This window comes from Nannospalax galili, unplaced genomic scaffold (assembly GCF_000622305.1).
Source record: "Nannospalax galili isolate Female #2095 unplaced genomic scaffold, S.galili_v1.0 scaffold388, whole genome shotgun sequence".
Lineage (NCBI taxonomy): Eukaryota > Metazoa > Chordata > Mammalia > Rodentia > Spalacidae > Nannospalax > Nannospalax galili.
In genome coordinates this window covers 3,355,486-3,375,769 of record NW_008360304.1, presented here as the reverse complement: position 1 = coordinate 3,375,769, position 20,284 = coordinate 3,355,486, and the positions used below count along the sequence as shown (strand labels likewise).

At 40.5% G+C, this 20,284-nt stretch overlaps 1 protein-coding gene across 1 annotated transcript in view; it reads left to right on the top strand.

Moving 5' to 3' along the window:
- The first annotated feature begins 3,333 nt into the window (after positions 1 to 3,333).
- The window catches only part of Rb1 (RB transcriptional corepressor 1), a 162,304-nt gene continuing 145,353 nt past the window's right edge, over positions 3,334 to 20,284 (top strand). The window contains exon 1 of the mRNA XM_008824409.3: positions 3,334 to 3,461. The gene's annotated coding sequence lies outside the window, so the exon portion shown is untranslated. The remainder of the gene's footprint in view (positions 3,462 to 20,284) is intronic.

The window sequence follows — 20,284 nt, the reverse complement described above, 5'->3', positions numbered from 1 at the left end:
GCGGGAGGAGCGGCGTCCTGGGTCCCCTGGTCCCCCGCGGACCCCACCGTCCTCCGCCTCCGCGGGGTCGGCGGCTGCACGGTGACAGGGTCCCGGGCTCGCGAGCCCCCGGGAAGGGCATCCCCGAGGGGTCCCGGCTGCGGCTTGACAGGTGTCGGGCGGGTGGGGCGCCTGCTGCCGAGCGAAGTGACAGGTGCAGTCTCCTCCAGCGACGCCGAGGCGCGGAGGCGGCGGGTCGGGGCGAGCTCCCGGGAGACGCAAAAAATTGATTAAAATTTAGAAAAAAGCCACGACCGGTGTCTGTGGGGTTTCCCCCTCCTGTGGCGATCCGGAACACCCCTGGGGTGGCCGGACTTTCTCTTTTGCTATCTTGCGGTGCAACAGTTGGGAGCCTTTTCCTCTGGGCTGCTCGGTCCTGGGAGAGGCCGAGAAAAGCCTTCGGATGTAAAGCGCTGGGTCGTGGGTGTCAATTGCTCAGGGGGTACTGAGCTCCGGGGCTTTGTGGGGGGCTTCCTTAGAACAATGCTCCGAGGCCGCGGGGATTTAAAGCCATCTGTGGAAAGTGGTGGACCATAACTCTTTAGAGGAATTGGTATATGGGCAAAAGTTTCAGGAGACATTTAGCGCAAGGGCTTGAAAGTTTTTAAATTTACATCCCCCCCCGCCCCCATTGGATAAGACTCTTCTCAGGTGCTAATTGGGCTTAGCATGTCTCCTTTTTGATGCCTTTTGGTTTTTGCCCTTGAGTCAGCAAGCATCCTGGTGTCCCCCCCCCCCCCCCCCCGCTGTTTTGGTCTTGTTTTTGGTACTGTGTCCTCACAGGGAACTTTTCTCCCCACTTATGAGCTCTAAACTTAAGCAAGTCCATGTTGATCCGGTAGAAACGACAGAGGGATATTTACTGTATTTCAACATTTTATTTTTCTCGAGTGTGCTACTGTATGATTAAGTAACTGAAATTGAAACAGTGCGATTGTGATTATTGCCAGCCCTGGTTTTGTTGAGGCTACAGATACATTGCAGGAGAATGGGAATCATTTTGCCTCTCAGCCATTTCCCTCCCATTCTAGTCTATCACTAAGACCCCCCCATTTTCTTCCATTCTAGCCCATCACTAAACTCCCCACTTCTTTTCTTTCTTTCCTTTTGTTGGGGGGGGGTCTGGCTATGTAGCCCCAAACTGGCCTTGAATTCTCTATTCTGTCTCTGCTCCCAAGTGCCTGGATCCTAGGCTTACACCACCATGCCCAGCTTCCAAGCTCTTTATTCTCACTGAACAGTGCCTTTCTTTCTATGCTCTAGACTCTTGACAAACTTCAGGTCAGATTTTAAGAGACTGAAATAATTTTGGAAATGATCTGTTCAAGGCTATTTAAAACGAACATATTTAAATGGATAGGTCAAATAAAAATCTGATTCATTAGAAAATAAACTATATTTGGAGGCTGTTCTACAAGATTTCACTTTAGTTTCTAATTGAAGTTTGAATTTTCTAGGACTTGAAAGTTTCTTCTCAGAAAGAACAATAATGTCTATAGAATTCTGTCATCCACACAACTTTGGAAATATTCTGGATTATTGTAAAATAATCATACATGTTGTAATTCTGGCCATCACCTTGAAAAAGAAGGACCCAGTTTCTTTCATACACACACACACACACACACACACACACACACACACACAATTCAGGGACCTACCAAAAATTCTGTGTAAATTATAACCATAAACAAGATACAGTCTATTCTTGGTTACTCTTCACTACAAAAGTTCTCATAAGCACTTACAGTTGATCTCTGTGAATAAATTACAGTCACGCACTTAACCATGGGGATATGCTCCCTTCTGTGAGCTGTGCTGTTAGATGAATTCTGTATGACCATTATAGAATACACTTAAGCAAACCTGGATGACATAGATCATTTATTCATGGTGCTTCATGGTGGTAACCCCTGGATATATGAGCTGCTGCCAGAATAACAAAGCATACTGCTTTGTAGAGTAGACTTTGTTTCTCAATACTAGAAGTGTGCTCTAAAATAATGATACAGCTATAGTAAGTACACAAACCAATGACATAATCATTTATGTTCAGGCCTTATGTCCTGAATGGGGTTGTATTTGCTACACTTCCTAGAACTGGCAGTGCAGTACATTTGTTTCTACCAGTATCCCACTCCCAACACAAAGTAGTGAATGCATTGTGCTGCAGCATTATGCTGGTTTAGATGATCACCAGTGACAGCTCCACTACAGTCTTATAGGACTGGTATTGCATAGTCTGTTGTTGACTGAAATGTCATTATGTGGAACATGGCTATGCTTATTGAGCACAGGACCAGTGCCTTATAGTCTGAAGCTGAGAAACTTGCTTAGGGATGGATTCAGCCCAGACCATCTATTCTTCCAGTGACTTTGAGAGTTGAGATGTTATTTCTTTTACATTGTCTCTGCTCTCAGTAATATAGGTGGAACTGACACTCTGACTAGCATGCCGCTTTCATTATTAAAGTAACCAGAAGTTAGTTATGCTTTGAAAGGAGAGTTGCCACTAACAAGAGTGGTCAGGGCCATGGATTATAGAGTTAGATCACAGAGTTCATATCCTGATTACATCTCACTTGCTATAGTTTTAGTGAATGCTTTATTTCTGTGATTTGGTGGACACCTGTAAACCATGGATGAGAGAACTTACTGAGTAAGGCAGATGTGGGGATTCAGTAAAACCATGCATCTGAAGTACTTATAGTAAATAGTCAAAAACCAAGTTACTCCTCACAGCGTTATTACATGTCAAATACATATTTGGATGGTTGAAAAGGAATGTGTATGGTTAAGAAAGTTCAGAGATAGAGCTGAAATGCATGATGCGATAATTTCTGCCGAGTTAATCATCTAAGAAATGCTAATGGGTAGAGTGACTATGAAACATTAATAAGTGTCAACTACAGTATGCAGGGTCACAGGCATTGACTTGATTGTGTGATAGGTTTTTTCCTTCTTGCTGTTGCAATTATCCCATTTCCCAAATGGTTGCAGCTATTGCCCCTACTTTCTTTCACAGAGCTGTTTTGCTGCTCTGGAGTGTATTTGGTTTGCCATGCTCAGTGACTATTTTTCATTTTGTGGTATCCTTATTTTGGAAAGACCACAAAAAGATAACCATATGTTTAAATTGTGTGTAATTTTTTTCAAAGATAAAATAAGACCTTAAAGTTCTTAGATATGTTCTCTTTCAAAATAGTGCCAATATGTGCAAACTATTGAAACAAACATTTCTTTTAATCAGTTCGATTTTAAGTGTATCTTCTTTGTAATTATTTTCATTTGGCAGGCTTGAGTTTGAAGAAACCGAAGAACCTGAATTTACTGCATTATGTCAGAAATTAAAGATACCAGATCATGTCAGAGAAAGAGCTTGGTTAACTTGGGAAAAAGTTTCATCTGTGGATGGAGTATTGGTAAGGATTTTCTTAAAGTTTTTTGAATTTTTTTAAGTAAAAGCTAGTGATAATTGTACTACACAGAAAGAACCTCTGAAGAACACTAAAAACATCTCTTTAAAATTTTTTAAATTAGATTTTTGAGAATTTCACACAGTGTAATTTGATCACATTCGGATCCCCTCCCCTATCTGCACTCCTCTTATTATTCCCCACCTAATTTCATGTCTTATGTTATCATTATTATTATTATTAATTATCATTTAAGGCCTATTGAGTCTAACTTATGTCCCCAAATGACCTTTGGTGTGAGCATTCCTGGGAGCCTAGTCAACCTACCTACCATCACACCCATAAAATCTTTTTAATGTTTTGTTAGGTTTTAAAATTTTTATTTTAAAATTTAAAATGTTTTATTATTGTTAGTGTGTGTACATGTACCCGTGTGTGTGTGCACGCGCATGGGCACAAAATTGTACACATGCCACAGCATGCCTGTGGAGGTGAGAGAACGTCTTTATGGAGTTCGTTTTCTCCTTCCACTTTTATGTGAGTTCTGGGCATCAAACTCAGGTCACGAGGATTGCCAGGCAAGTGCCTTTACCCACTGAGCCATCTCTCCAGTCCTATTTTTAAGTTAGCATGCAAATAATGACTTTCATTATGTCTTTCCCCTCTGCTCTTACTTATTCCCTCATTCACCCCTCCTCCCCACACTCCCTGTCCCCTAGCTGATCCCCTCCTACTCACAGTCAGCCTGCCCTGCTCTCGTGTCATGTGTGTTCCATTCCTCCCTCTCTGTCTTTTCTTACACCTTCCTTTAAGCTCTTTTCCTCCTTTCTCACCCTCTTCCAACTTTTACTACCCTCCCCCCCCACACGTTATAGAGTCTGCATGAGAGAACATACTTGTCTTTCTGAGTCTGGATTAGGACCCCCAGTTGCATTCATTTTTTTTATAGATAATCATGACTATTTTTCTTTATGTTGGAATAAAATTTAATAGTATATATGGACATTTTCTTTTTTTTTGGTCTTTTAGAGACAGAGTCTCCCTGTAGCTCCAGCTGTCCTAGAACTCACTATGTAGACCAGGCTGGCCTTGAACTCACAGAGGTCCTCCTGCCTCTGCCTCCTGAGTGTTGAGACTAAAGGCGTGCGCCACCACGCCCTGCTGGACATTTTCTTTATCCATGCATTTGTTGACTGACATCTATGTTGGTTCTGTTTTTTTAGCTGTCATGAATACTATAATAACGAATATGAATGTGCAAAAATCTCTTTGGTATTTTGACTTAGAGTCCTTTGGCTATATATCCAATAGTGGCATGGTAGTTTTTTTTTTCCATTTTTATTAATTCTTTGAGAATTTCATACAATGTAGTTTAATCATACTCATTCCCACCACTCCTCCTAATTTCTCCCAGATATACCCCCCACTTTGCTACCTACCCCCAAATTCACGTCCTCTTTTTTTTCAAATTTTTGTTATTTTGAGAATTCCGTACAAGTATTTATATCATTTCCACCCATCCATCTCCCTCCTCCAACTACTTCAGTGTCCTCCCAACTCCCTCTCAAATTAATGAGCTTTTCTTTCATTATTGTTGCATATTTATATATACATGTGTATGTGTATATATATACACACACACACACACACACATACATACAACCTGTTGAGTCCATTTAGTGTTGCTTGTGTGTACATGTTTATGACTGATGGCTTGGGGTTGGATAATGCATCAGGGAGTTTATCCCTGGAAAAACTGATTCTCCCTCTCTTAGCAGCATTGGCTGCCTATAGCTCTTCATTTCAGGGTAGGACCTTGTAGAAATTTTCCCTATCCAGGTTGGCATGTCAGCTGGTGCCATTACATGGGTCTTGTGTAGGCAGCCATTTTGTTGAGATTTCATGGGTACAGCTTCCCAGTCCTGTCTAGATGACACTGTCTAGCAGCAGGCATCCTGGTCCTTGGCTCTTACGATCTTCCTGCCCTCTCTTCAGATATTTTTCCATGAGTCTTAGGTGTAGGGGTTGCATTGTAGGTATATCACCTGGGACTGGGCACCCCATAGTCACTTATTCTCTGTATTTAGACCAGTTTGTGGATCTCTGTAATAGTCTCCATCTGTTGCAAAAAGAAGCTTCAATGGGATGAAAGCTACAGTTATCTATGGCTATAAAGATAAGTATTTAGAATATAATTAGAAATTATATTGGTTTAGGAAAATGGCAGTAAGTAGTAAGTTCTCTTCTAGGGTCTATGACAGCTCCAACTATGAGTGTTTGACTAGATTTACTAGGCATGAATTCCTTCCTATTGACTGGGCCTTAAGTCCAATTAAACAGCTGTTGTTACCCCCAAGATAAAAGCACCATTATTACATGAGTGATGATATTTTGCCAGCTGGTCATTGTTATGGTTTATAGACTTTACAGCTGGGTAGGACTGTTGATTGCTTTTCTCCCTTGACAACTTGCATAGCACCTTCTGATACTATGAGAGTCAATCCTCAGGGAGGAGGCTTTCTGGTCCATTTCAGCTTGATACCTCCAAGTCCTGTGTCTGAAATGTGTGGTGTTTTCAACAACACGGTCTTACTTTCAATTTCTGGGAGGCAACCAGGGGCTGTGGCAATATCCATTGGCCTCTTTAAGAAAATTTTTTTTAAATAAATAGAATATTTTAAAAAAATTTAATAACCAATTAAGTCCAATTTGTGCTGCTCATGTACTTCTGGGTCTGGGGCCTTCCACTGGAACATGGTGACCAGGCCACACCCTTAAAGAAAATGGACTCTCCTTCTCCCAGCAGGTATCAGTTGTGGTATGGTAGTTTTAAGGAACCTCTACACTGACTTCCATAGTGATTGCACTACTCTACATTTCCACTGGCCGTAGGTAAAGGTTCTTTCCCCATATCCTTGCTAACGTTTGTTGTTGTTTATTTTCTTTTTTTTTTTTAATTTAAAGATTTTATTTTTACTTTATATGTATATGAGTGTTTTGCCTACATGTATGTAAGTGTACCATGTGCATGTTTGGTGTCTACAGAGAGTAGAAGAGGGTGATGGACTGCCTAGAAGTTAAGGACAGATTTTAGCCACCATGTGGGTGTTGAGAACCTAACCCTGGTCCACCTAAGGGCAGTAAGTGCTCTTAACCAATGAGCCATCTCTCCAGCCCCTATTGTTTATTTTCTTGATGTTAGTCATTCTTATTGGGGTGAGATGGAAGCTCAAAGCAATTTTAAGTTGCATGTCCTTGATAACTTAGAACATTGAATACTTTTTTCAACTATTTAGTGGCCATATGTATATTTTAATTTGAGTCTTGTATGTTCAGTTCATTGGCCTATTTATCGAGTGAGCGAATGTTTTAGTAATACTTAATTTTTGAAGTTCTTGGGCTGGAGAGATGGCTCAGTGGTTAAGTGCACTGAACAGAGGACCCAGGTTCGATTTCCAGCACCCACATGGCAGCTAAGGGTCATCTATAACTCTAGTTTCAGGGGATCCGAGGCCTTCTTCTGACCTCCGTGGGGATTGCATGAGAGAGGTGCGCTTTCATACGTGCAGACGATACATTCATAAACAAAGATAGTAAATATTTTTAATTTTTGAAGTTCTTAAATTTTAGATATTAATCCTATCTGACACATAGTTGACAGATTGTTTTCTTTGCTGGTAGATGGTCTCTTCAACTCCTGGTTGTTTCTTTTGTTTTGCAAAACTTTTTAGTTTGATGTAATCCCACCTGCCAACTCTTGGGGTTATTTCCTGTGCTATGGAGTCCTCTTCAGAAAGACGCTATCCCCTTAGTTTCAGGATTTCATATCTTACATTTAAGTCTTTGATACATTTTGGTGTTTGTTTGTTTGTTTGTTTTTATTTGTTTTTTCCATTTGAGACAGGGTCCTGCTGTGTAACCCTGGTGATCTGAAACTTGCTTATAGAGCGTTCAGCTGGCTTTGAACTCACAGAAATCCTGCCCTTGCCTCCCAAGTGCTGTGATTAAAGGTGTGTGCCACCATGCCTGGCCCTATATTGATTTTTTTGTTAAATTTTATTTATTTAGTGTGTATATGCATACGTACCAGAGTGTGGCTTAGGGTATATAGGAGGTCAGAGGACAACTTTTGGGAGTCAGTTCTTTTCCTCTACCATGTGAGTCCCTGGGATCCAGCTCAGATCATCAAGCTTGGCAAGAAATGCCTTTATCTGTTGAGCTATCGCACTAGCCTTGTATTGATTAAGTAAAAGATATGGATTGTGTTATATACATTCTTCTGCAGGTGGATACCCAGTTTTCCCAGCACCATTTGAAGAGGCTTTATACAGTGTCAAAAATCAAGTGGATGGGGATGGAGAAATAGCTTGGTGGTTAGGAGCATTTGCTACTCTTTTTAAAAATATATTTCATTTGGCCAGGCGTGGTGGCGCATGCCTTTAATCCCAGCACTCGGGAGGCAGAGGCAGGCGGGCATAGGAGTAGATGAGATCACTAAGGCTATTTGTGCAAATAAAAAAAAAACAGAAGATGGGATTAGAGAAATGGTTTAGTGGTTAGAGTACGCATTGCTCTTCTAGAGGGCTCAAAATTGTTTCCCAGTACAAACATCTGCTGGTGGCCAACCACCTGTCACTCCAGCTCCAGGTGTTCCAAACCCTCTTCTGGCTTCTTTACATACCTGAACACATATGGCATGCAACCACACACACACACAGACACACACACAGACACACACACACAGACCCCCCCCCCAAAAAAAATATATATATATATATTTCATTTGTTTTTTTTGGTTGTATAGTTTGAAATCAGCTATTACGATATCTGTTTAGGATTGCTTTGGTTCCTCAGGGTCTTTTGTACTTCCATGTTGTTCTAGTTCCCTTTCTGCTGCTGTGATAAAATATCTATAACAAAAGAAACTTGGGAGAGAAAGGGGTTATTTTAACTCACAAATTCCAGGTTATAGTCCTTCATACCAGGGAAGTCAGCTAGGCAGGAGCTTAAAACAGCTTGCCACATCACATCCACAGTCACAGAGCAGAGAGAAATCAATGCATGTATAGAGTGATATAGTCCACATCAGACTTCTCTCCAGTGAGTTCCCACATCAATTAAGGCATCTAGGCAGTTCCCCACAGACATGCACACGGGCCATCTGATCTGCATACTCCTTCCTTGAGACTGCTTTCTCCTCCCAGTCATGCTATGTTGTATCAAGTTGACGGTTAAAACTAACCATTACTTATAAACATTTTAGGATTTTTTTTTCTACTTCAGTGGAATCAGTAAATAATTTTTTGTGATAGTTATTTTCACAACATAACTCTGCTAGTCCATGAACATGAGTCTTTTTCATCTCTCTAGTATGTTCTTCACTTTCTTTCTTCAGTGTGTTAAAGTTTTGATTATCGAGGTCTCTCACCTCTCTGGTTAGATATTCTTAGACATTTTATTTTTTTAAGATATTATGAATGGATTCTTCCTGAATTTTTTTCTTGGCAAGTTATTATTAGTTCAGAAAGGTATGTATTTTCATGTGTTGATTTTATGCTTTGCTACTTTGTTGAAAATGTTTATTAGATCTAAAAGTTTTTTAAAGAATTTATTATTTTTATTTTATTTGTATGAATGTTTTGCCTGCATGTATGTGTGCAGTGCCCATGGAGGCCAGAAGAGAGCATTGGATCCCCTGGAACTGGAGTTAGGGATGTTTGTTAGCCACCATGTGGAAGCGGGAAATTCTACTCAGGTGCTCTGCAAGAGCGGCCCATGCTCTTAACTGCTGAGCCATCTCTCCAGCCCCAAATCTTAGAGTATTTTATCTTAATGAAGTTTTTAGGGCCATGTAAGTATAGGATCACACCTTCTACAAGCAGGGATATTTTGACTTCTTTCTTTTCTATTTGTAGCCCTTTTATTTCTTTCTCTTGTCTTACTGCCCTAGCTAGGACTTCAAGCACTGCATTGAATAAAAGCAGTGAGAGTGTACTCATTCCTGATTTTAGAGGAAGTGCTTTTAGATTTCCCATTTAATATAATGTTCATTATTTTGAGACATGTTCCTTCTGTTCTTAGTTTCTTTAGTGCTGTGTGTATATGTGTATGTATGTATGTGCGTGTATGTTCATCTCTGTATGGATGCACATGTATGTGCATTTGAAAGCCAGAGGACACCCTCAGGTATCATTCCTCAGGCACCACTTCCCCGTCCCCTCTCTGTCATTGTCCTCCCTTTTTTTCTCTTCTTTTTCTTTGTTTTAATTTTGAGACAAGGTTTCTCACAGGCCTGGAGCTTACTAAGTAGACTAGAATGGTTGCCAGTGAGCCCTATGGATTTGCCTGTCTCTGCCTCCTCAGTGCTGGGACTACAAGTACATGCCAGCATGCTTGGATTTTTTTAAAAAAAATTAATTTATTTTCTTTTTTTTTTTTTTTTTTGTCTTTTTTGAGTCAGGGTCTCCCTGTAGCCCTAGCTGTCCTGGAACTCACTATGTAGACCAGGCTGGCCTTGAACTCTCAAAGATCTGCCTGCCTCTGCCTCCCAAGTGCTGGGATTAAAGGCGTGTGCTACCACACCCAGCCTTAATTATTTTATTTAAAGTTAATTAAAAAAATTTTGTGTATGAGTGTATTGTCTGCATATATGTAAGTGCACCCATGTTGTACAGTGCCAACAGGGGCCAGAAGAGGGTGTCAAATCCCCTGGAACTGGAGTTATGGATGGTCATTAGCCACCATGTGGGTACTGGGAATCAAACCTGGGTTCTCTGCAAGAGCAGCTGGTGCTCTTAACTGCTGAGCCAACTCTCTAGCCTGGATTTTTTAAAAAAGTATGGTTTCCTGGGTTGTGATTCAGGTCCCTATGCTTGTGATGCAGACACTTTACCAACTAAGCTCTCTTTCCAGCCCTTCTTCAAGACTTTTATCAGAAAGGGACATTTGTACTTTTTCTGTATACATTGAGAAAATTATATGATTTCTGTCTTTAAGTATATGTATGTGTTCATATTAAATGTCAGTTTTCATTTGTTGAATTAACCTTGCATCCCTGGGAAGAAACCAACGTGGTCATGGTGTCTCATCTTTTTAATGTGTCCTTGAATTTGATTTACAAGAATTTTATTGAGACTTTTCACATCATGTTCACCAGGGAAATTAGTGCATGGTTTTGTTTTCTCTTTGTTTGTTTGATCTTTATCTAGATTTGATATCAGAGTATATTGGTTTTCTGATGTGTGGAACAGTTTGAGAAGTTTTGGTGTTAGGGCCTCCTTAAAAGTTTGGTAGAGACTGGCCGTGAATCCATGTAGTCTTGAGCTTTTTCTTGTGGGGAGACTGGCTAGCCAGTAAGCTTCTGGGATGCTCTGTCTCTGCTCCCCCTCCTGGTGGTGGGATTACAGAAGTGTACTACCATGCCTGGCTTTTTCATGGATGCTGGGGATCTGAATGTAGGTCCTCATGCTTGTGTAGTAAACACATTGAACCAGTATCCATGTTGGGCAGCTCACAACTATCTGTAACTCCAGCTCTAAGGGAACTGAGTCCTCAGTGCCTTCACTTATGTATGCATGCCCCTGCACAGACACATGCATACACATAATTAAAAATAATAAAAATAGCTGGGCGTGGTGGTGCACACCTGTAATCCCAGCACTTGGGAAGCAGAGGCAGGTGGATCTCTGAGTTCAAGGTGAGCCTGGTCTATGTAGTGAGTTCCAGGACAGTTGGGGCTACAGGGAGACCCTGCTTCAAAAAAAAAAAAAAAAAAAAAAAAAAAAAAAAAAAAAAAAATCTTAAAAAATAAAATTGATACAAATAGTAATGGCCTTAGAAATATAGGGACCAGGTTCTTTGTCCTTTAGCAAATATTGCTGAATTTTACTTTCAAACTTGAATACAAACTACTGAAAATAGAACTTAGCCAATAAAGAATTATGTAGAAGCTTTTAAGATTAATAACATGAACCACAGCAATAGCATTTGTCAATATATACCAATCAATAATCCAAAAACTTTACTCAGAAAATGCCTTCTAGCTCAGTGGGTCAGAGTGCTTGCACAAGCATGAGAATCTGAATTCGAATCTCTAGCATCCACATAAAATATAGGCATGGCCATGTGTACCTGTAATTCCAGTGCTGTGGGAGGGGAGCATAAATGGGAGAATCAGTGGGGCTTGTCAACTGACAGTGTAGCTCTAGGATTAGTGAGAGTCCCTTCCTCAAGGTATAAGGTGAGTGTTAGCACCAGATACTTGGTGTCCTTCTCTGGCCTCTGCATGTGTGCATGTTCACACATGTATACATATACCACACACATTAAAAAATTAATAAACTTATTTATTTGTGTATATGTGCACCACATGCCCATGGGTGCCTGCAGAAGCCAAAAGAGGGTACTGGAGCCATTGGAAGTAGAGGTACAGGTAGTTCTGAGCTACCTGACGTGGGTGCTGGGAACCCAACCTGAGTCCTCTGCAAGAGCAGCAAGTGCTCTTAACCACCAAGCCATCTCTCCATCTACCAAATATAAAAAAATTAAATAAAAAAGAAAGGCCTGTGAGATAGCTAAACTGGTAAAGATGTTTGCTATGCAAACCTAGTGACCTGAGTTCAATCTCCAGAACCCATTTAAAGGCAGAAGAAAAGAATCGACTTCACAAAGTTGTTTTCTGGCCTCCATGCATGCAGTGTGGCATGTGAGTGCTTGCATACACATCACACACACACACACACACACACACACACACACACACATGCACACTACTACTACTACTACTAATAATAATAATTTAAAAAATTTAAAAAATATTTTATTTTTATTTTATGTATGTGAATGTATTGTCTGCATGTATGTAAGTGCACCCGTGTCGTACAATGCCATGGAAGTCAGAAGAGGGCTTCAGATTTCCCTGAAACTGGAGTTAAGGATGGTTCATAGCCATCATGTGGGTGCTGGGAATCAAACCTGGGTCCTCTGCAAGAGCAGCCAGTGCTCTTAACCGCTGAGCCATCTCTCCAGACCCAACAAGTTCCCTCTTTAAAAAAAAAAAACAACTTATTTATTTGTGTGTGTGTGTGTGTGTGGTCAGAGAACAACTTGCAGGAGTCTTTTTTTCCTTCCACCATGTAGGTCTGTCCCAGTGATTGTGTTCAGCTTGGCTGGCGTGATAGCAAGTGCTTTTACACACTGAGCCATCTCACTGACCCTCCTTTGTTTTTTAATTGCCATATATTCATTGCACATAGTAGTGGGTTTCCCAGAAAGAATTTCTTTCATGTATATCACATACTTTGCAAGTATTTAGCCCTCTGTGCCCTCCCCTTCTTCCCTCTTCTAGTTTCCCTCTCTTGTAGTCAGTCTTCTTCCCTCTCCCAGTTTTCCCTCTGCTTTCATGTCATGTTTATGTAAATAAAGAACTTTCTGTATCTCTGTGAAATCTAGGATCCATAAATGAGAGAAGACATATGACAAGTTTACTTCTCAGTCTGGCTTAAATCTCTCTGCTTTTTTCTTTATTCTCTTAATATGGTGATCTCTGGTTGCATCTAGTTTTCAGCAAACATAATTTCATAGACTAAAACTCCATTTACATGTAAACTCCATTTATCCATTCCTCTGTTGATAGACACCTGGGTTGAGTCCCTAACTTAGCCACTGTGACTAGTGCTGCAATAGACAGGGATGTGCAAGTATATCTGTGGTCTATTTGTATGCTTTGGGTGTATTCGAAGGACTGGTGTAGCTGGGTCATATGGTAGCCTAGTTTTAGTTTTTTGAAACCCTCCATACTGGTTTCTATAGTGGCTGGACCAGTTTACCCCCCCCCCCCCAGTAGTGTCTAGTTACTAACTGTAATAGTTTTTTGTTTTTTTAAAAAAATATTTTATTATTTTCATTTTATGTGTATGTGTGTTTTGCCTGTATTTAGGTGAGTGCACCTGTGTCGTGCAGTGCCTGTGGAGGTCAGAAGAGGTGGTCGGATCCCCTGGAACTGGTGTTACGGACAGTTGCTAGCTGCCATGTGGGTGCTGGGATTCGAACCTGGGTCTTCTGTAAGAACAATCAGTGTTCTTAACCACTGAGCCATCCCTCCAGCCCCAACTAACTGTAATGGTTTTAATAGTAAAAGTCTTTTTGGACTTTAGAGTTGAATATGTACAAATAAATGTGTTTACTTTCTTAGTCTGCCCTTTTCTCTTCCTGGCTTTGATCCTACCTTTCCTTGGAACTGGCATAATTTAAACCTCACTTTCTAGTGGAGCTCATGATAGAAATTAGAACATGTGAAACCATTCCTGGTTGTGTGTGGGAGATAGAAAACAGAGGACTTTCTGTTTCAGGAGTTGGGGTACATTTCTGGAGGGTGTGGAAGACTGTGTTCTTTTGTCCTGGTGTAATCCAACAGATCTTTCTTTACAATATTTTAAGGGTTAATGTTTGAGGGTTGACCTGAGAATGATAGAATGTGTTCTGAGAAGCAGATGCAACAACAGAATGAACCTGTTTCCAAAGCAGCTGTTGTGTTCCCAGTTGTCTGTCCTCTGAAACAAGAGGAGTGCGGTAACTTTAGGGGAACCCTTTTTGGCATTTGAAAGTAGATGGTGTTTGTTGAAAGAGGTTGGGTTAAGATTTCAAGTCATACTGGATTTACTCATCTTAAATATACCGTGTATTTCCTCCACACTCTTGAACAAATTATCAAAACTCTCCAATCCTTGGTTTTCTCATACATAAAATGGGCTATCAGTAATTTCTGGATCTTGTAATCATTGTACAGATTAAATAAATGTATACATACTAAGGACATATAAATTAATTTACTGAGTCAAAATGTACAAACTTTTTTTTAAAGCAAATTCTATTGTGAAATACTATTTTGCGGGTATGACACAGCCAATGCAATCATGATCTTACAGCGGCAGCAGTTGTCAGCAGTGGGCCTACACAAGACCAGGCCTGTCAGCAGTCAGTCATAGATAGGTCAGGGGCCCACGTGGCCCTACCCAATCCTGCTGCAATATGAGCTAATGATGGATTCTGGGGGAGGGGCAGACAATGTCCTCAGTTGTGTATCCACTGATGAGCTCACTGTGCTCCACTGAATAGTAGCCAACCCACAGTCACTCAGACAGTCCTGATTAGACTCAGTGGATCACAAAAGAAAACAAAAAGACATGAATGTGGGAAAGAGACTTGTAGTGAGGGGGAGCAGTATTAGAGGTGGGATGTAAGGGTGACAATAATCAGTACAATAATCAGACAATATATGTATGAAATTGTCAGAAGGACAAATTTAATACAAAACGTTCTATTTTGCATTTGATTAGTACTTAAAGCATCTTGATAGCTCAGGGGCTAAAGTGCTTACAGCACAAGTCTCAGGACCTGAGTTCAGATCCCTAGCACCCCCCTAAAAGTTGGGCACACAGGTGCTTGACTGTAATCTCAGAGCTGGGAAACTGAGACAGGTGAAGTGAGTCCCTGGGGACTTGATAGCCAACTAGCCTAGCCTAAACAGCCAGCCCCAGGTTCATTGAGAGACCCTGTCTCAAAAAAAAGTAAGTTGGAGAGGCAATAAAGGAAGACACCTAGTGTCCACTTCTGCCCTCCACATGTATATACGTGGATGAACATACCTGCACACACATGAGCTCCTACATGTATCACACACACATTTAAAAAAAAAAGCATCTTTAGTTTGGGATTTAGATTTTTATTAAAAAAAGAAATGTTTAAAAGCTCATTATCTATGATAGCTATAGGCTCACAAAATACATTTTTAATTACATTGGTTTATTTTGTGTGTGTATATGTGTGAGTGCACATGTCACAGCACACATATGGTCAGAGAACAACTTGGGGGAAGTTGGTTCTCTCCTTCCACCATGTGAGTTTTGGGAAATGAACTCAGGTGGTCAGGCTTGGTGCCAAGTGCCTTTACCCACTGACCATATTGCATGCCCCAGAATATATTTCTTAAATTTTGACTTGGAAGTCAGAATGATTCCTTAATCTATGGATGCTGATGGATTTGCATTAGCAGACATATAAGGTTTTATCTCCGTCAGAGCTAGTGGGTGGCCAAGTATGTTTCTGATAAGCAGTACTGAAGGGGTACTCCAATTGCCTCACCCTGTGTCCCTGTTCAGCATGGAAGAAGCCAGAGTGGTCTGGGTCCCTATTCCCTATTGGCAATTTGGGTAACCCCTTCAGAGGATGGTGTGATAAGAGTAGGAGGTAGGAATTGGCTAGGCAGTTGAGGTAAAAAGACCCCAAAGAAATGTAGCCAGTTTCTGGGCTAAAAGTCAAAATATCTTTGGGCCTGTTAGCAACACACTGTTCCAAAGTCAAAAATGTCAAAAGTATTTGGGAGCTTGTATCTAATCATTTAAAGATTTTAGGGTTACTTCTTCAGAGGGGGGAATGTTAAAGGGGAGGGAGTGGGCATGGATTTGATCAAAACACCTTATATGCTTATATGAAATTCTTAATAAAGTTTTTGTAAAAGTTTAAAAAAAAAAGAAAAGATTTTCTGTTCTCAGCTAGAGGTCTTCACATTTCAACAACAGGCTTCTAATAGTCAGTAAACCTTGTTATAAGCAGTATGCTGTCACCCAGGCTTTGCTCCATTTATAGGGCACAAGCAGAGTATAATTCTTAGAATAATTCTTAGGGCTGTAATATTATTCAGAATGCAGTTAGCATTCCAGCTTTAGCTTTGAGTCAGCAGCTGCACTGGTCAGTCCCTAACTAGAGAAGAGTCAGTCCTTTGAAGCTAGGCACTGACTTCTTCCTACTTTTGAAAGTTCTAGATGATATCTCCTTTCAATATAAGGCTGTTTCAACTACACTGAAAAGCTGTTGTTTAATGTAGCTATCCCCCATTAATTATCTCAAGTAGCTCTTCAGACAGCTTGCTGCAGCTTCGACATCAGTGTCTTTTGCTTCACCGTGCTTTTATGTTATGGAGATGACTTCTTTCCTTAAACCGCACCGTCCAGCTTCTGTCAGCTTCAGTATTTTCTTCTGTACTCTCCTTACTACTCTCATCTTTGCAGAATTGAGGCGAGTTAGGACTTTGTTGTGGATCGCTTTGGTTTAAGGGGTTGAGATAGCTAGTTTGAACTCTCTAAATCACTAAACTTTCTCCATGTAAGCAATAAGATTGCTTCATTTTCTTACCATTCACTGGAGAATCACTTTTAATTTCCTTAAGAACTTTCCCTGCCTTTTGAAACAAGTCTTAACTTTTAGCTTTTTTTTTTGTCTTTGAGACAGGGTCTCCCTGTAGCCCCAGCTGACCTGAAACTCACTACATAGACCAGGTTGGCCTTGAACTCACAGAATCTGCCTGCCTCTGCCTCCCAAGTGCTGGGGCTAAAGGTGTGCACCACCACACCCAGCGAAATTTAGCTTTAAAAGAAATTATTATTATTTTTTATATTTTATTTATTATTTTTATTTTGTGTGTATGAGTATATTGCCTGCATGTATGTGAGTGCACCTGTGTTGTGCATTGCTGCGGAGGTCAGAAAAGGGCTTCAGATTCCCCTCGAACTAGAGTTAAGGAGGGTTCCTAGCCGCCATGTGGGTGCTGGGAATCGAACCCTGGTCCTCTGCCAGAGCAGTAAGCTGGGCTTGGTAGCCCATACTTTAATCCCAGTACTCAGGAGACAGAGGCAGGCAGATCTCTGTGAGACTGAGGCCAGACTGGTCTACACAGTGAGTTCCAGGCCAACTGGGGCTACAGGAAGACCCTGTCTGAAAAAAAACCAAAAGCGATTTTTTTAGAAATACTTCAGCATGTGTGACAAATGGAGTTCAGAGGACAGTTTGTGGTAGTTGATGATCCTCCATGTGGGTCACAGGGATCAAAGTCAGGTCTTCAGGCTTGGCAGCAGGTGCTTTGAATCATCTCTCCAGTCCACTTTTAGTTATTTTAACATTTAACTTGCCTTCCATATTAAGCTTAATAATTTTTGTTGGGGGATTAAAGTAAGAAATATATACCTCTTTCTTTCATTTGAACACTTAAGAGACCACTATGGGGTTATTAATTCAGTATCATGTCTCATGTAATAGGGATTTATAAGGAGAGGAGGAGAGAGAAGAGGAAACAGACGTCCAGTGGTCAGAACACATTTAATTAATTAATTTTTGGTCTTGAGACTGGGTCTCCCTGTAGCCACAGCTGGCCTGGATTCGCTAAGGAGACCAGGCTGGCCTTGAACTCACACAGATCCACCTGACTCTGCCTCCCGGGTGCTAGGATTAAAGGCATGCGGCACCATGCCCAGCTCAGAACACATTTATAAGTTCACCATTTTACATGGGTATGACTTATGACTCCCTTAACAATTACATCAAAGATCACTGATTATGGCTCACCATAGAAGATATAATAATAATGAAAATGTTTCAGATGTTATTAGAATTATCAAAATGTGGCGAAAAAAGTTAAACTGGATATGGTGACATAGGCCTGTAATCTCAGCACCCAGGAAGCTGAGGCAGGATGGTCATGAGTTCAAGGTCAACTTCGGCTTCATAGTAAGACCCTGTTGCCAAAAAAGAAAACCAAATTAAACCACCAATCAAACAAAAAGAATCATGAAGCAAGCACATTCTATTGGAAAAATGGTTCCAGGAGGCTTGCTGTATTTAGGGTTGCCACGACCCTTTGATTTATAATAATCTCTGCAGGTGTACTTGTAGAGATTTATTTTGGCACATGGTTCTGGAGAGTGGAAGTCCAAGCTCCAGTGATATCATTTTCTGCTTGGTGAAAAAGAAGGACAATGAGAGCATGCAGAAGAGAAAAAACCCTAAGGGATGGCCTCACTTTATTAGAACCTGCTCTTGTAACTAATCTAGCACCATTGAGTCCCTTGAGAACTGACAGAGTCCCATGAGAAGGTCATTAATCCCTGTTAATGCCTAACCACATCAGTCCCCACCTCCCAATACAACCACGATGGCAGTCAGATTTCAAGAAGAGTTTCAGACTGGACAAAGCATATTCAAACTGTAGCAGCTCTCTTGTACTCCCAGCTCTGTTTAACTAGTTCCCGAAGATGCTTGCTTTCTGGTTACTCCCTGTACTCCTGCCTGTAGTCGTTCCTTAGCAAGTTAGAGTATTTGTGTGACATACACTTTATGATTCCTGACTTTTAGGGGTTATTATTCTTTGCTTAATCTCTAGTGTCTTGGGTTCTTTAACCAGAACCCCTGCCCCTGGTTTTTCAGTTGTTTCAGATCTAACAGTAATACTAGTCCCTATTTTTTTGTGCCTTACCTGTGTTAATATTCCCACCAGAGTAGTACATTTGTTACAGTTGATGCAGTTACATTAGCCCATCTTTATTACCCCCAAGTCCATAGTTTACATCAGGGTTCAATCTTGATATTTTACAGTCTGTTGATTTTGACAAACATCTAATGATGTGTTTGCCATTGAAGTATTGTATAGAATAACTTCACTGCCCTACACGTTGTCTTTGTTTATCTGCCTTCCTTACAATCTCTGGTAGCTATTGTTCTTTTTACTTTCTAGAATGTAATGTAGTAACTCAGCAGTGAACAGCCTTTTAGATGAGCTTCTTTCATAATATGCACTTATGCTTCTTCTACATCTTTTCATAGTTCAGTGGATTATTTCTTTTTAATGCTGAATATATTGTTGTCTAGTTGTACCACAATTTATCCATTCCACTTTTGAAAAGTATTTTGGTTTCTTTCTATTTTAGCAGTTATGGCTAAAGCTGCTATAACCATACATGTGTAGATGTTTTTGTGTGTGCGGATGGGGGTACATGTTTGTGTGTTATAGGCGTTCTGTGGGTTTGTGTGCATATGTTTGTGCAAGGAGGCCAGAGGGCAACCTTAGGTGTTGTTCCTCAAGCACTGTTCACCTTGTTTTTTGTGACAGGTCTTCTATCAGCTTTGAATTCACCTATTAGGCTGTGTTGGCTGGCCAATGAGCCCCAGGGATCTATCTGTTTTCACCTTCTCAGCATTGAGCTTTCAAATATGCACCATCATGCTTGGCTTTTTTACATGGATTCTGGGGATCAGACTTGGGTCCTCATGCTTGCGTCACATTAGCTGTCTCCTCAGCTTCCAGATTTTTTTTTTTTCCAAGATAGAATTTTGATTAGTTGCTTAGGCTGGCTTTAAACTCACTATGCAACCCAGGCTGGCCCTTAATTCCTGATCTTTCTTCCTCAGCCTTCTGAGTGCTGAAATTATAAGCATGTGCTACCATGCCAGGCTTGTGAAGACTGTTTTTTTTTTTTTTTATTTGTGCATGTAGGTTTTAGCTCCTTGGCATAAATACCAAGGAGCATAGCTTTTGGATCATATGTTCAGTGTGTTAACTTTTGAAGAAACTGCTATCTTGACTTCCAAATGGCTCCACCATCTTTTATTCACAGCCAGGAAATGAAATACTGGACATCCTTGTCAGCATTCTCTGTTGTCAGTGCATTGAACTTTTTCAATTCTAATACATGTATAATGGTATTTTGTTTGAATTTAGAACTCTAATGGTATATAGTATTCAGCATTTTATTTGCTATTTCTAGATCTTCTTTGAGAAGACACCTTTTCAGTTTTTTTCCCTATTTTAATGAGGTCTTTTCTTATTGTTGAATTTTAAGAGTTCTTTGTGTATTTTGGATAACAGTTCTTCATCAGATATATCTTTTGCAAATATTTGCTTCTAATTTGTGGCTTATGTTTTATTCCCCTCTCAATGATTTTGTAGACTAGAAGTTTTAAATTCAAATGCAGTTAAGCATATTAATTTTTTCACTTATAGA